Consider the following 15,124-nt stretch of genomic DNA (forward strand, 5'->3'; position numbering starts at 1 on the left):
CAGAGCTCTCTGTTCCTGAAACCCAAGAAGTCATTAAGCAGGAAAGAATTTGCTCTTTGTTTCCATCATGGCATGGACAGTACTGTCAACTCCTAACCAACCCCAGATGTTTGTACTCTTACTAAGTCACCAGGCTGTATGTCTATAGCCCACATCCTGCTTTTAGCAATGGGGTTTGGAAATTAGGAGAATATCCCTGGTCCCAGGCTACTCCTGAACAGTACCACTCTGGAAGGCCACCTCTTACCCAGGCTTTTCAACATCTGCACAAATGTCTTGAGGATCTGGTTTTCTCCATTCCTCTTCCTCTCCACTCCAAACTCTGAACATGAGCTAGCTGGCCGGGTACTACTTGGTGACCTCATAAAACATTTTTAGTTCTTAAACTCAGGTGATAAAAAAAAAAAAATTAACAGATTTTATTTCTATAACAACTCTGCCTCCAAGCCTCTATTCTGTTGGATAAGCAAAAAAAGAAGCAACTTCAGTTTTTCTTGGAATCCCCTCCCTGCCAGATAACTTCCCAGGATTTGGCTACAGTTATTGTGAAGGCCCAACACTCCAGGGTCATAGGTTTTGTTCAGATGGCTACCATCCCTATGGACATGACCCCTTCAGTTCTGGTGACTCTCTATGGCCATGCTTGAGGCATGGTAGTCTGCATCAGGGCTGCCTATGATCCAGATGCAATCCATGACCAGTAAGTATATGTTACACTTATGAATAATTATGCTGGTTTCCATCTCTTTCCAACTTTGGTTTTCTGACAATTTTAGCACAGCACTTTCAAAGCCATTTCTCTATTCCGCAAGCCGCTGGATCTGCCAACCTATCCACTAAACTCTCAATGCCTACCTGGAAATGGATCAGACTTACTGCCCATTTGGTCTTCATCTCCAGTGGCTGGTATCTTTGTATAAATGTTCCCTCACTAGCTTTCCACTAAAGCTTTTATTCTTTACCTCTGAACTCAGTTGCCCCCTTCATTCTCAGCATGTGTACAGCCAGCTAGTCATATAGACTATCTAGTCATGTAGTCTAATTTAGCATTCCCAATGTCTGTCCTGGTCTATGTAATGCTAATTCTGTGAGATGTTGATAAATATTATAAGAAAAAAATCACATCACTGTAAAGTGTTAGAAATTCACATCATTGAGAAGTTCTGGTGATGTACAGCAGGTAAGGGGGCAAAATTTTGTCCATTTAGGATTTTCAAACTTATTTTAACATGGGCCCTTTTTGTCATGTGATGTCTATTATTAATATTCCACCAAGCTTTATCTCTTGCAACACATTTTGGAATATGTTGACATAACCCACTGTGGGAACAAATTTTGAAATGATGTGTGGAGGCCACACCAGCAAGGAAGTCATCAGTAGACTGACCAATGTATGTTAAGGAAGACTTTGAGAATAAAGAGGGTCTAGGGCTTGATCTCAAGAAAGTAATGGGTACAACACAGAGAAAGAAAGCAAGGGGTGCTTTCAGATTAGTGATCTCCAGGAAAGGTAAGTCTGAAAACTCTTAGACTGCAGTGAAAGCCAGAAGAGACTGTGTGAGACATGTTTTGTGGATAACAACATTTTTAAGGTAAATACTCTCAGTACTGAGATCCTGCTGACAGCGGGAATGACCAGGAAGGAGAGGAACCAGTAAATCACCAAATGAGCAACATACCACATCTGGTATGGGGTTCTTGTAACGTTTTAGATTTAAAAGTAGACTATTCTAAAGTCAGAAATTACACCTTATTATGTATAAAATAAGCTTCTTTTTCAATTCTTTGTTCCTTCTGAGCTTAATATTTCACATTCTGATTAAACACTCCTCTATCTGCTTTCATCCTTAAAAAACCATCGTACAACTAAAATACTACTTGAAAGAAAATGGTGTCCAGACTTGTTATTTACCTTTCTGATTGTACCATAATATAAGCACATTTATCTCTCCAGGGATTTGTAGTGTAAACTGAATAAATCTCTCACTTTAATAATACAGCCCCATGGTAATTTAAATCTCAGCTATTTCCGAAATATCATATTGGTAAAGTAATCCTACCACACAAGGTTTTCCTTTTCACACATATGCCAAAATGAGATGTACCCGCTAAATTGTACCCCAGGTGCTGAACAGCAGTCTGTTATTATTAAGAAAGGTTGCAAAGATACCTGCTCTGCCAAGTGTTTGCATATATCAATTTCTAAAAGCTTGAGATAACAGACTATCTGTTGTGTGTCTTATGATAAAAGCACCTACTTTGTTATAAACAGGCAATAAGCGGCATATGCAACACAAGTGACACTAATCCCTGGCTAGTCTTTTTGCCTTCATAATTGGGTCACTGTTGTTTCCCAGAAAGCAGGTAGGATTAATTTCCCATAAAACATAAATAACAATTTTTCTTTAATGCCTCCCTCAACCCTAATATACGCACATATAGGACTCACCTCTCCTACTCAAAGAATATATAAACTCTTTTCTTGCCCAATGTCAAATCCTTACCCTGCTAAGGAAACTTCATGTCAAAAGACCTCACTGTTCAAAGAAAAGCTCCTTTCATTGTAGAAAAGTCTTCAGAGACACTAGAACCACAATGACATATGCAGCTTTATTAACATAAGGGATTTCAATTCACATTTTCATCCTTTACTGTTTCAAATCCCTCACACAGCAAACTCTGGGACTATGACATTGGCAGAACTCTACAACTGACTCATGCCCTCCCAGGAATTATATTCTTTGGCATGTAAATTATTTATTTTGTTGTTCCTTTTCATAAATGTTCTTCCCCAACCAACTCTTTGTTAATTACCACACTGGTTGAGTGACTGAATTCAGAATTTCATTAAAATTCCTCAGTAACAATAATTAGTTTGAGCATTCACCCATATAGATTGCATACCTGCAAAAAGACGGAAAAGAAATATTTTTAAGACAAACTCATTTGTTTCCCTTCACTTCCCTATTTAAGAGAAACTGCAGCCCCCCCACCCCACCAAAATATAAATAAAATTTATTATTTCATTCCTTCTATCAGAAAATGTCTATTAAGTGCCTCCTTATTAATTAAATCCTCTGTTAAATCTTGGGGAAAGCAAAGGTTATATATAACTCAAACCATGCACCAAATCCATGCACCCAATTGAGTGGTTCTCAACTGGGTATGATTTTGCCTCTCCCCCTGGAAGGGAGTGGGGCAGGAAGGGGGGAGGGAGGGTATGGGGGTAGGTTACTGGCATATACTGGGTAGAAGCCAGGGATGCTGCTAAACATCCTACAATGTACAGAAGACTCCACACAACAAAGATTTATTCAGCTCCAATTTTTAATAGTGCTGAGGTTGAGAAACCCTATCCCAAATCAGAAATGTGGTTAGATAATAATTTGAAATACTAACTTACTTTTGTTCCCCATTTTTTTTCCTTTCTCTTCTACCGAAATTAAATAGGTTAAGTCAGCTCTATGTGCCTTGCCTCAGGGCAAATAGATGCAGGGCAGGAAAAGAGAAGCTTACAAGGCTTTCCAATTTTTATGGGAAGAGGATTTAAGAGCACAGATGGAATTTCTAGTAGAAACTTGAAAGAGGAGAGATCTCCCCAAGTTTGGAAAGGGTTGCCTCTTGCCTAGGGGAAGAGAGAAGACAAGAAGAGGGTCTGTGTGCCTCAAGTACAGGGGCCTCACTTATTGGCAGCACTCTGAATCAGAAAGAGAGGAGTGGTCATGGGTTGCAGCTGGATCATGGGAAGCCCTGCTGAAGACTCCTATGCCCCAAGTATGGCTGTAGAAAGCTACCAGACCTGAAGAGGTCATGTCCACAGGGATGGTAGCCATCTGAACAAAACCCATGATCCCAGGGTGTCAGGCCCTCATAACTGTAGCCAAATCCTAGGGAGTTGTTTGTGGGGAAGAGTTCCAAGGAAAACTGAAGTTGCTTCTTTTTTTTTACTTATCCAGCAGAATAGGGGCTTGGAAGCAGAGTTGCTATAGAAATAAAACCTGTTAAATTTTTTGAACACCTGAGCTTATGAACTAAAAAATTTAACACTACTTTGGGAAACAAGACTAACACAAAGAATACAGGAGTTGATTAGTGAATCTTCAGTGTTAACAGTGCCCACAATCTCAGAGACTTACAATAGTAAACATCTATGTAGTGCTCATGTTTTACCTCAACTACTGCCTCACCACATGTTTTCTCATTTTAGGACTCAAGCTAAAGGAGCAGCTCCTGTGTGCAACACACCATTTTTGTAGCTGAAAGGATGAGAGAGAGAGCTGACAGAAACAGTTTCTCTAAGAAGAACATAGGCTATGTCACATTTGTTCACACTCCATTGGCCAAGGCAAGTCACATGATCAAGCCCAACCTCAATGAAATAGAGATGGATAACCTCTTACAGGGAAGAGGGAACAAATTGCAGACAATATCAATAATTACCACAGAGAACAAACATCAGAAAACATACTATAACGATGGCCTGAAATGAGACACTGTTGGAATCCTGAGAAAGTGAATGATAGAATGGTCAGGAAAAGCACCACGGACTATGTGGACATTGAAGTGGGAACAAAGAAAGGAAAGAGACCTCATCTGATGTCCTACCATGTGCCAGGAACTGAACTCTGCCTCTCATGTTTCCTCAGTTAACTCAACCATACTCTGAGAAAACAAACTCATTAACTTGTCTGTCATCATTCAAACAGTATTAAATACCTGATTCTAAAATCCACATTCTTTCCAGTACATGACACAAGGAGTAAAACTTAAGATAGTTCAAAGGAAGAAAGGATGGTATCACAGGCAAGAGAAAAGCTAAGAACATAGTCACAGAGGCAGAACTTTCATTTTCACATGACAGTAAATACCTGCCCTAATCAGAAGAGCAGGCTGAGTTAGAGAGTTGTAAGAACTCAAGATTAGCAGGAGAGATAAAGTCATGGAGGGCCTTTATAGCCCAGAAGGGTAATAAGAGAAGAAATGATAGATTGGGGTCGAGCCATCTTGCAGTTAATAGCTAGGTGAACCTGGGCAACTGTCTACAGGCTCTGAAGTGGAGTTCACTCATTTATAAAATGGAATGATGTGGATAAGAGAATGCAGTAACAGATGATCGCTAATTCTCTTATAGAGGCAATGCATAAGGGTCTAGTAGACTTTAGGGGAAGGTCACTGACTCAACCTCTTGCTTTTTTCCCTTCCCAATTCCTAGGTTTCCCAAGCCCCAGGCTGCAAGGGATGTTGGGAAGGATGGGAGACCCACCACACTCACAAAGACCTGATTGTGAGAATGGGGAAAGCAGCCAAAAATTCTGACTTTCTGTAAGAAAGCACTGTCACTGACATGATGAATGAGGTGTTTAAGAGCCATGAATATGGCAGGGAGATGCTACACAAAATGGAAGGTGGGGAGCTAGCATCAGAAAAGGCAACCAGAGGGATTTTGCAGTCATTTTGGTGGGGAGGCTTGGATGGGGCATTTAAAAAACACTTCCAAGGTGACAGTGGAAATGTACAGGTTTGGGAGTGTTAATTTAGGGTGTGAGATCAAAACTGGCCTCACTTCTGAAACAGAGTCTTGAAACAATTTGTGAGTGACTCAAATCCTGCCCCCTTCACCTCCTCAGGGTGAAAACTGTTCTGTGCTTTTTAACAAGTCAAACAATCAGAACGTTGGCCACTTTAAAGTGCTCTAATACCACACAGATGGCAGTTGTCACTCCAGTAAATTAGCGAAGTATATTTTAGGTACAGTTGTAAAGGGCCCGTTATTTACAGCAGCGCTGGAAGTGCCAGGCACCCTGTGGTTGTGCATTGAATATGGAATGATAGCGATTGCCTATTAAAAGTTTTACATTTGAGTCCCACAGTTTTGCCTCCTGGCTCAACAGGAAAAAAAACAATGACTTTTCTACAGGAAAAGACATAAAATACATTCTCTAAACCATGCCACCTGAAATATGACACATTTCCAAACCTTAGGTGACTTTTAATCCCAAAAATTCAAATGTCAGAGTGAGGAGTGTGGGATACTAGTCTAATTGCCACCTTGAATATGTATCCAAACTAGAAGGCAGACAGCAGATGAAATTCAACATCTTTGTGGAGAGGAAAAGGGAAAGAGCCAATCCCCCCAGTAGAAATGTATAAAGCATACAACACTCAAAAATCAGTTTTAGCTGGAAATTTGAGATTAAAGTATACCAGAAATGGGATCTGGAAGGAAAAAAAACTATGCCAGCTCTCAGCTATGGTCAGCATTCAATACAGGTTTGCTCCCTCCAAAGATTGTGCTCTCACTCAGAGATAAACCATAAACAGATGCCTCCAGAATTTTTTCTATTAATTTAGCTCACAACAGTTGGTCTGTTATGACTTAGGATTTGAGGGGATACAAATGAAAAGGAAAAAGTGAGCTTTATATTTGAAGAATGGAAATGGAGAAGAAGGGGCATTTAAAAGACATTTCAAGATCAGTGAAGGATTAAACATAAGAATTATTAAATAACCACACAAGGGAGAGACCTACGCAGTTCTGTAGACAAGAGCTGTACTGAGACAGCAACATGAACTGGAAAACTCTCGAAGCCTTGGTCCAGGTCTGCTGCCAATGATGTGGGCTTCATTTTCATTTCATCATTATGCCAAGCACTGTGTGCCAGGCACCATGCTAAGAATAGAAAACGTGATACTGTCCCCACATATAGTGGAGGAGAACATAATAGGGGTATGAACCATATGACTATAGAGAGAGCCAATGGACAGTGACAACTCAGGCCTCTGGCAATTCAATATCCAACATCCTACATCCTCTGAGCTCAGAGAAGAGCCCTGTCAGTATGGGCTGAAATTGACAAGGAAGTCTTTATCATGGGATGAGACTTGAGTTGTGTCTTGAAGAACAGGTAGGACTTGAATTACAGCAGCCTGGAGGGTGGGGCGGGAGAGTGGGGACTGGGGAGGCAATGTAAACAGAAGTGAAAGAAGTAAAATGAGGAGTGAAAAGAGACAAATTGGAGTCAGATTAAAGGAAACTTAAAAACTAGGTCAAGAAGTTTGGAACTTCTCCTCTGAGGAAACCAATAGACTGTTTTGGTTTTGGTTTTCTTTTTTAGCTTGGATCATAGAATTTGATGAAAACAATATACTGGGAGGACTGAACTTATTAATAATGTCAAGCACAGGATAGATTGGAGCAATAGGAACCAAAGAAAGGAGATGAGCAGAAGATAATTGCAATAACCCACTGGGTCTTGACCCAGGGGTGTGGAGTTTAAACAGAAAGGAGTACAGGTCCTCTGCCAAGATGAGATAGATTTTAAACAGAAGGATGGACAAGGCCTGGCAAGTGACCAGAATTATAGGAAAAACAATAGAGGATCCAAAGTGTCTCAGAGATCTTAAGGCTAGGTAAGTTGGGTAGTAGTAGAAAAATTACAAAATTTTTTTAAATGAGAAAGGAACGTGTGAATATGGACAGGTGACAAAATTGTCTATAGTGATGCCAAACTTCAAATGATAGGGATGATAGGGAGATGATAGGGAGATAGGGATGATAGGGATGAGAGGGAGAAGGGATGGTTTTGCAGTTGATATCTATCTACTGCACATCTTTATTTTTAGAACCATCTATGAATCGTAAAATGCGTTGGCTTGCCTAAAAGACAAACTGCTCCATTTTCAGCTGTTTGTGTATTAATTAACCTTCAGCCTGGTCATTTACAGACACACTTGTATCCTTGCTATAGTTAATTGTAGGCACGGCACAAGGTCACTCTTACCAAGAGAGAGGTTCAATTACAATGCATATTCCATTGTTTTAATCACGGTTCTCTACACAAAGATATACACAGACGAGATTGAAAAAGTAACTGCATTGCCTTCCCCCCAAAGAAAAATCCATTTACCTGAACCAGGTAGCACAATTATCATCATAGTCACATTCCCTGGAAGGAGAGACTGGATGACAGGGTAGAGAAGCAAATTCCTTAAGCACCTACAGTCTGAGAATAAGCAGAAGAAATGGCAAGAAATGAGTCTTTTTGGAGAAAAGACATAAAATATGGCATTCCCAGTAAACAAAGAGGAGAACGACGATAAGACAAAATGGCAAAGAAGGAAAAAACCAAGTGACTAGTACTGTTCTTTGAACAGTAACATTTGAAAACTTTTCAAAACTCATTTTTCTGAGTACTTGGGGAAAAATTAAATAAAAACAAAGGTACCTTGGGGCGCCTGGGTGGCTCAGTCGGTTAAGCGTCCGACTTCAGCTCAGGTCACGATCTCGCGGTCCGGTGAGTTCGAGCCCGCGTCGGGCTCTGTGCTGACTGCTCAGAGCCTGGAGCCTGTTTCAGATTCTGTGTCTCCCTCTCTCTGACCCTCCCCCGTTCATGCTCTGTCTCTCTCTGTCTCAAAAATAAATAAACGTTTAAAAAAAAAAAAAACAAAGGTACCTGGGTGGCTCAGTAGGTTAAGTGTCTGACTTCAGCTCAGGTCATGATCTCACAGCTGGTGGGTTCGAGCCCTGCGTAGGGCTCTGTGCTGACAGCTCAGAGCCTGGAGCCTTCTTCATATTCTGTGTCTCCCTCTCTTTCTGCCCCTCCCCACTCATGCTCTGTCTCTCTCTCTCTCAAAAATAAACAAACATTTAAAAAAAACTAATAGAAAAAAAAGAAAACAAGCAGAAGTCAGATAAGACCTTTTGGGATGTGAATATTTGAAAGAAAACGTGAATGCTTTCAAATCTCAGATTCCACTAGAAATTATCAAACAGATCATTTTCTTTAGCCTATTCAATATACTTTTGCAAGCTAAAGACTATGATTTACAGTTTAGCTCTCCTTGGAAATACTTAGCATCTCTTAAAGAGCTAGCACATTAAAATATTAAAACTGTTAGCTTCATTTCCTAGTTATTTTCTTATAGGAATTTTTGAGACCCCCCACTTTCAGATTTGCATAAATGGTTAAGAACTTCTTGAAACCCAGCAAAACAGGCATTCCACTGAATTTGAGAGAGGTTACAACCTTTATTTTTAGTTTCTTCTACAGATGGACTATCTAATATAAAGACACCTTCCTATTTGGTCCTTGATATATCCATGCCCATCCTTCAGGCACAGACTGCTTCTACAAATAAACTGTTCAGCATCAGAAAGACTGGAATCTCTACTGGGGTTCAAGCATCCTCTTGGGTTCACTACTCCCCATTTCTCAATTTACATGGGATTTCACACATGGAAAACATCTCACACTCAAACAATAAAAATATTATTAAATTCTTGAATAACCTGGAGATTATCCAGCTGTCATTTTGTTCAAGGAAAAAGAAAAGGGGACAATGCAATTACTTAGAAGAGAAAACACGTTCACACAGCTACTTGGAGTTTCCCATGAGCCAGAACATCACCTGGCTGTTTATCAGAGTCCAGAAGATGGCAGTTCCCTGTTAATTAAGAAGAGCAACCTTCTCAGGTAAAGAAGTTTGACAATTGGAGCTCCTCCAACCCACTAACAGTCTTGCAGAATGGGACACTCTCTCTGATGAGTTCCAATCCTCTCCAAAAAGAAAAACTCACATGCTCGAATCTGATCAATCATCAAACCTAAAAATACTCATTTCTATAAGACAAAACTATAATAGTACTTCCCTTACTCCAACTATCAGCAGACTCATAGATGCCTATCCATGGATCCATGCCCAGCAATTTAGCAAAAACAACAAGAAAATAATCAACATGAAAATATATAAATAATAATTGTTTTCTGGGATCCCTGCCTGGCTCAATCAGTGGAGCGTGTGACTCTTGATCCCAAGATTGTGAGTTTGAGCACCATGTTGGGTATACAGATCACTTAAAAACAAAATCTTAAAAAAAATAATGGTTTTCGTATTTTTCATTGGCTTTGTATATTTTCAGAAAAAAAAAAATAGTTCTTAGGAACATAGATCCAAGCTGACTCAAGCCTAATGACTTCACTTCAAAATCCAAATGAAGATGGCTCTTACCTACCTTTTTGTCAGCTTTTATTTGAGTTCAGTATGGTGTCATTTTTCTGTGGGATAGACTGTTCATTGTCCCACAGTACCCATTCTCCCCTCCATTCTTATTGTAACAGAGCATCAAAGTTTTAGCTAGGTACATGGCCATTCAGCATAAGTAATACAGTTCTTTGTTAATTATGTGACTAATTTCTCACCAGTAGGATGGGAGTAAAGTGATGTGGGCCTTCAGCTTCACTGAGGGTCCAGTGTGAGTGTGTCAGTGGTCCCAACTCAGACATTTTGAGTTCAGCAGTATCAGTAGTGGTGTTTCACTCTAGAATGATTGGGGCATTGTCCTGGCTACCTACTGCTAAGCCTGGTTCTCTATCCTCTCCCAAAATACTGTTAGCTGTCTGACATCCTTTTTATAAGCTCTTTTCCTACTTAAATTAGCTAGAGTTGGTGTATAGTGCTTGCAGCCAAGAACTCTGACTGAGATTCAGACACCGTTCTAGGCTTCCATGTGAATTAACATGTGTGGTCCCTGCCCTTGAGGAGTCATCAAGGTCCAAGGATGAGTTTTTTTCTTTAGCACCTTCCTGCCAACTGGAATTCCTGCAAATGAGATTAATCTGAAAATGAGATTAAAGTAATAAAACATTTCTTTTTTTTTCCTTATTTATGTGTATTTAATATGAAATTCTCAAGCTCAGTTACAGGTGTTTAAATTCCACAGTGTATTTCAAGGTTTTATTTTTTTTAATATGAAATTTATTGTCAAATTGGTTTCCATATAACACCCAGTGCTCATCCCAACAGGTGCCCTCCTCAATACCTATCACCCACCCTCCCCTCTCTCCCACCCCCATCAACCATCAGTTTGTTCTCAGTTTTTAAGAGTCTCTTATGTTTTGGCTCCTTCCCTCTCTAGCCTTTTTTTTTTCCCTTCCCCTCCCCCACGGTCTTCTGTTAAGTTTCTCAGGATCCATATAAAAGTGAAAACATATGGTATCTGTCTCTCTCTGTATGACTTATTTCACTTAGCATAACACTCTCCAGTTCCATCCAGGTTACTACAAAAGGCCATATTTCATTCTTTCTCTTTGCCATGTAGTATTCCATTGTGTGTATAAACCACCATTTCATTATCCATTCATCACTTGATGGACATTTAGGCTCTTTCCATAATTTGGCTATTGTTGAAAGTGCTGCTATAAACATTGGGGTACAAGTGCCCCTATGCATCAGCACTCCTGTATCCCTTGGGTAAATTCCTAGCAGTGCTATTGCTGGGTCATAGGGTAGTTCTATTTTTAATTTTTTGAGGAACCTCCACACTGTTTTCCAGAGCGGCTGCACCAGTTTGCATTCCCACCAACAGTGCAAGAGGATTCCCATTTCTCCACATCCTCGCCAGCATATATAGTCTCCTGATTTATTCATTTTGGCCACTCTGACTGGCATGAGGTGGTATCTGAGTGCGGTTTTGACCTGTAGTTCCCTGATGAGGAGTGACATTGAGCATCTTTTCATGTGCCTGTTGGCCATCTGGATGTCTTCTTTAAGGAAGTGTCTATTCATGTTTTCTGCCCATTTCTTCACTGGATTATTTGTTTTTCGGGTGTGGAGTTTGGTGAGCTCTTTATAGATTTTGGATACTAGCCCTTTGTCCGATATGTCATTTGCAAATATCTTTTCCCATTCCATTGGTTGCCTTTTAGTTTTGTTGATTGTTTCCTTTGCAGTGCAGAAGCTTTTTATCTTCATGAGGTCCCAATAGTTCATTTTTGCTTTTAATTCCCTTGCCTTTGGGGATGTGTCAAGTAAGAAATTGCTGCAACTGAGGTCAGAGAGGTTTTTTTCCTTCTTTCTCCTCTAGGGTTTTGATGGTTTCCTGTCTCACATTCAGGTCCTTTATCCATTTTGAGTTTATTTTTGTGAATGGTGTAAGAAAGTGGTCGAGTTCTGCATGTTGCTGTCCAGTTCTCCTAGCACCATTTGTTAAAGAGACGGTCTTTTTTCCATTGGATATGCTTTCCTGCTTTGTCAAAGATTAGTTGGCCATACTTTTGTGGGTCTAATTCTGGGGTTTCTATTCTATTCCACTGGTCTATGTGTCTGGGTTTTTTTTAAGTTTTTTTTAAACTTTTTTTAAAGTTTTATTTATTTATTCTGAGAGAGAGAGAGAGAGAGAGAGAGAGAGCAAGCATGAGTGGGGGAGGGACAAAGGGAGAGAGAGAATCCCAAACAGTCTCCACACTGTCAGTGCAGAGCCCAACATAGGGCTCAAATTCACAAACTGAGATCACCACCTGAACAGAAACCAAGAGTTGTAAGGTTACTTGACTGAGCCACCGACACGCCCCAGTAACGAAACATTTCTTTAACAAACATGTCAGTATATTTAGATTCAAGCATCTTAGGCCCCTGCAAGTGGCAAATCTCTGTTCACAGCACACTTATAATTTATTTGTGTAAACAGTAGTACTGCCACCGTTTAAAATTTGTAGGAATTGAGAATCACCTTTAGCCTGACACTTATTCTCTTTTTGTTGTTTTATGAAAATGTGTGTTTCAAAATTCAAAGATTGCACAGTGAAAAATTATTTACTTCTCAACCTTTCTCTTGGTTTCCTAGTTCCCTTCCCTAGAATCAGTACTCTACCTTGTTTCTTCAAATTCTTCTAGAGATGAGATAATACAGACATGTAGATACAGAATGCTTACAAGCTTATAAATTAATACATATGCATATCCTTTTTTAACAAAGGTTGAAGCACACTCTTCTGTACCTAGTTTTTACACTTAATATCTTAGAGATTGTTCCTTATCAATATATACAGCTCTGCCTCATTCTCACTAATGATGGAACAGTGTTCCAGTTTATGAATGCTCTACAATTACTTAACCTGTCTCCTATTGTTGGAGATTTGTTTCCTCTAATCTTTTCCTGTTGCAGTAAATGTTCTGTACAAGATTCTTTCTGTGCTTTTAGGAGTGTGTCTGTTGAATAAATTCCAAGAAGTGTAATTGTGGGTCAGAAGTCAAGTTCATTTATACTTGATAAGCATTTCCAAATTGCCCTCCAAAGAGGTGTGTATATTTATACCCTCTTAAACAATGCATGAGAGTATCTGGTCCCTCTTTTCTACCTCTTCCCCCTTTTTAGCTATCTCTAGTGATGGTAAATTTGTATCTTTTAACAGGTTTAACTTCTCAAAACTGCACCCAAGTCATTTGAGGCCTACTCTGATAAATAAAAGCATCGTCTTGTCAGGTAACACTGTTCTGAGTACAAGAGGAGTTGTGACTCTAAAATAATTAAATGACTTCCCTTGTTTGGTCTGTAAAGTGATTCTGAAGTTGGCTCCAAAAGAAGATCAAAACATATTCTGGGCAACAGTACCATCACTCAAACACGTGCACTGCCTCCCAAAGGGATATGGTCGAAGGAGACAACGTTCAGTCAGCAGTCAAAACTCTGGTCTATGGATTTAACAATTCGTATTGCGTCATAGTCATGCTACAAGCAAGGGATAAAGATCAAGTCATGGGGCTTCTTGGTGTCTGATTTATGCAAATGAGCATCATTACTTTATAGCCAATTTTTAATCTTTTATCCTTATAAATCCTCACAACTTCCTTGAGCTGAAGAAAGCAAGTGGCATCTTATCTTTGCTGAACCTAAGAATTCTAGAAAATCTCAGGGACTTGCTCACAATAGCCCTCTCTTACAATGCCACAGAATACAGTAACCAGTTTGCTTTCCTGTTGATGTAAGAAACCCTGGTTTCCAAGGGTCCTTGGTACAAAAGTAGAAAGTGCTGAGGATTATGCACATGCTAATGGCACTATAATTAACTAAAATTCCTCCAAATGGAGGGTGAAGACTAGTAAAACTGAAGCATACATACAACTAGGAGTGTTGTAGTAATGTTTCACAACCAACTCTCAGAGAGGGAAAAATCACTCTTGTAGCATTTGCCAATAACTGTGGCATAAACTCCTGCCATGGCCAACTTCAGGTCACCTACATGATATCAACTGGCTCACAGAATTCCTGAGAATTCAGTAATAGGCTCTGCTGCTGGCAAAGCACACCACCACATGGCAACCATAGTACCATCTGGATGTGTTACAGCATGAAATTTTTACCTGAAGGAAAAAACTCAACTCTCCTGGGCTTCAACATACTACACCTCTGACTTCTGTACTACCGTGGATTATTGTGTTCTTATTTCATATATTTCTGAACTCAAACTTTGCTTTAAGCTTCATTATCCCCAATGTACTGTGCTTCAAAGCATGTAACTTCAATTTTCATAAAAATATATTTTTTACATAGGTTGATATGTGAGTCTATTAATGTTCACTCATTCAGCACTTCCTTTCTAACTTTTTCTCTATCTCATAAATATGAAATGGGCAGAGAGCAGCAAGCATGTACAAGATCATTTTTCTGTATTTACATAATGAAAAAGTTACAAGTAATGTGAACAAAGGAGTCAAAAGGGAATTTAATACATAGCAATCCAGGACATCTTGATAGATGGGACATTTTGCAAGGAATCTGCTTAAATAGCTGTTGAGACAACACATTGCTCTTGAAAAGATCACTTTTTTAAACCATAAAAATGTTTAAAGATGATTTAACATGCCCACCAACTCAGTCTGTACATGTGTAAATGTGTAATATGCAAAGTGTGGGTATCAAGAAATAAAACTCTGTGGACTTCCTGATGACATCCTTCAAAGTAATCACCTCAAAGAACATATATATTCAGTCATGCTTCCATCGCCCAAAATGTTCCTAGAACTGCCTTCAGAGCAGTGTATAAATTACACAGGGGAATTAAGTTCATGCAAAGCTTTATAATCACATTTATTTAGATAAAAAATTAGAACCATCCAATTTCATGACGCATCTTATTTATCAGGCTCGATTCTAAGTGACTTGTAGATATTTCCAAAGACCAAATCCACCTTTAAAGAATAAAGATTTGTCAACATTCAAAAGGACTCCCTAAAAGAAGTTTCAGAAATGTTTCAAGCAGTGGCTGCTTTATTGAAGTAACTGTGTGACCCTCCAAGGTGAGGATCAGAAGGACACGACACTTATTTGGATGTATATACTTTGGCA

At 39.4% G+C, this 15,124-nt stretch overlaps 1 long non-coding RNA gene across 1 annotated transcript in view; it reads right to left on the bottom strand.

The window, feature by feature from the left end:
• Positions 1-1,502: 1,502 nt before the first annotated feature.
• LOC122239598 overlaps positions 1,503-15,124 on the bottom strand; it is a 76,991-nt gene continuing 63,369 nt past the window's right edge. The window contains exons 5-6 of the long non-coding RNA XR_006218830.1: positions 7,908-8,003; positions 1,503-2,904 (exon numbers count right to left, since the gene is read on the bottom strand). This is a non-coding gene — a long non-coding RNA (uncharacterized LOC122239598). The remainder of the gene's footprint in view (positions 2,905-7,907; positions 8,004-15,124) is intronic.

Source organism: Panthera tigris, chromosome B3, assembly GCF_018350195.1.
Source record: "Panthera tigris isolate Pti1 chromosome B3, P.tigris_Pti1_mat1.1, whole genome shotgun sequence".
Lineage (NCBI taxonomy): Eukaryota > Metazoa > Chordata > Mammalia > Carnivora > Felidae > Panthera > Panthera tigris.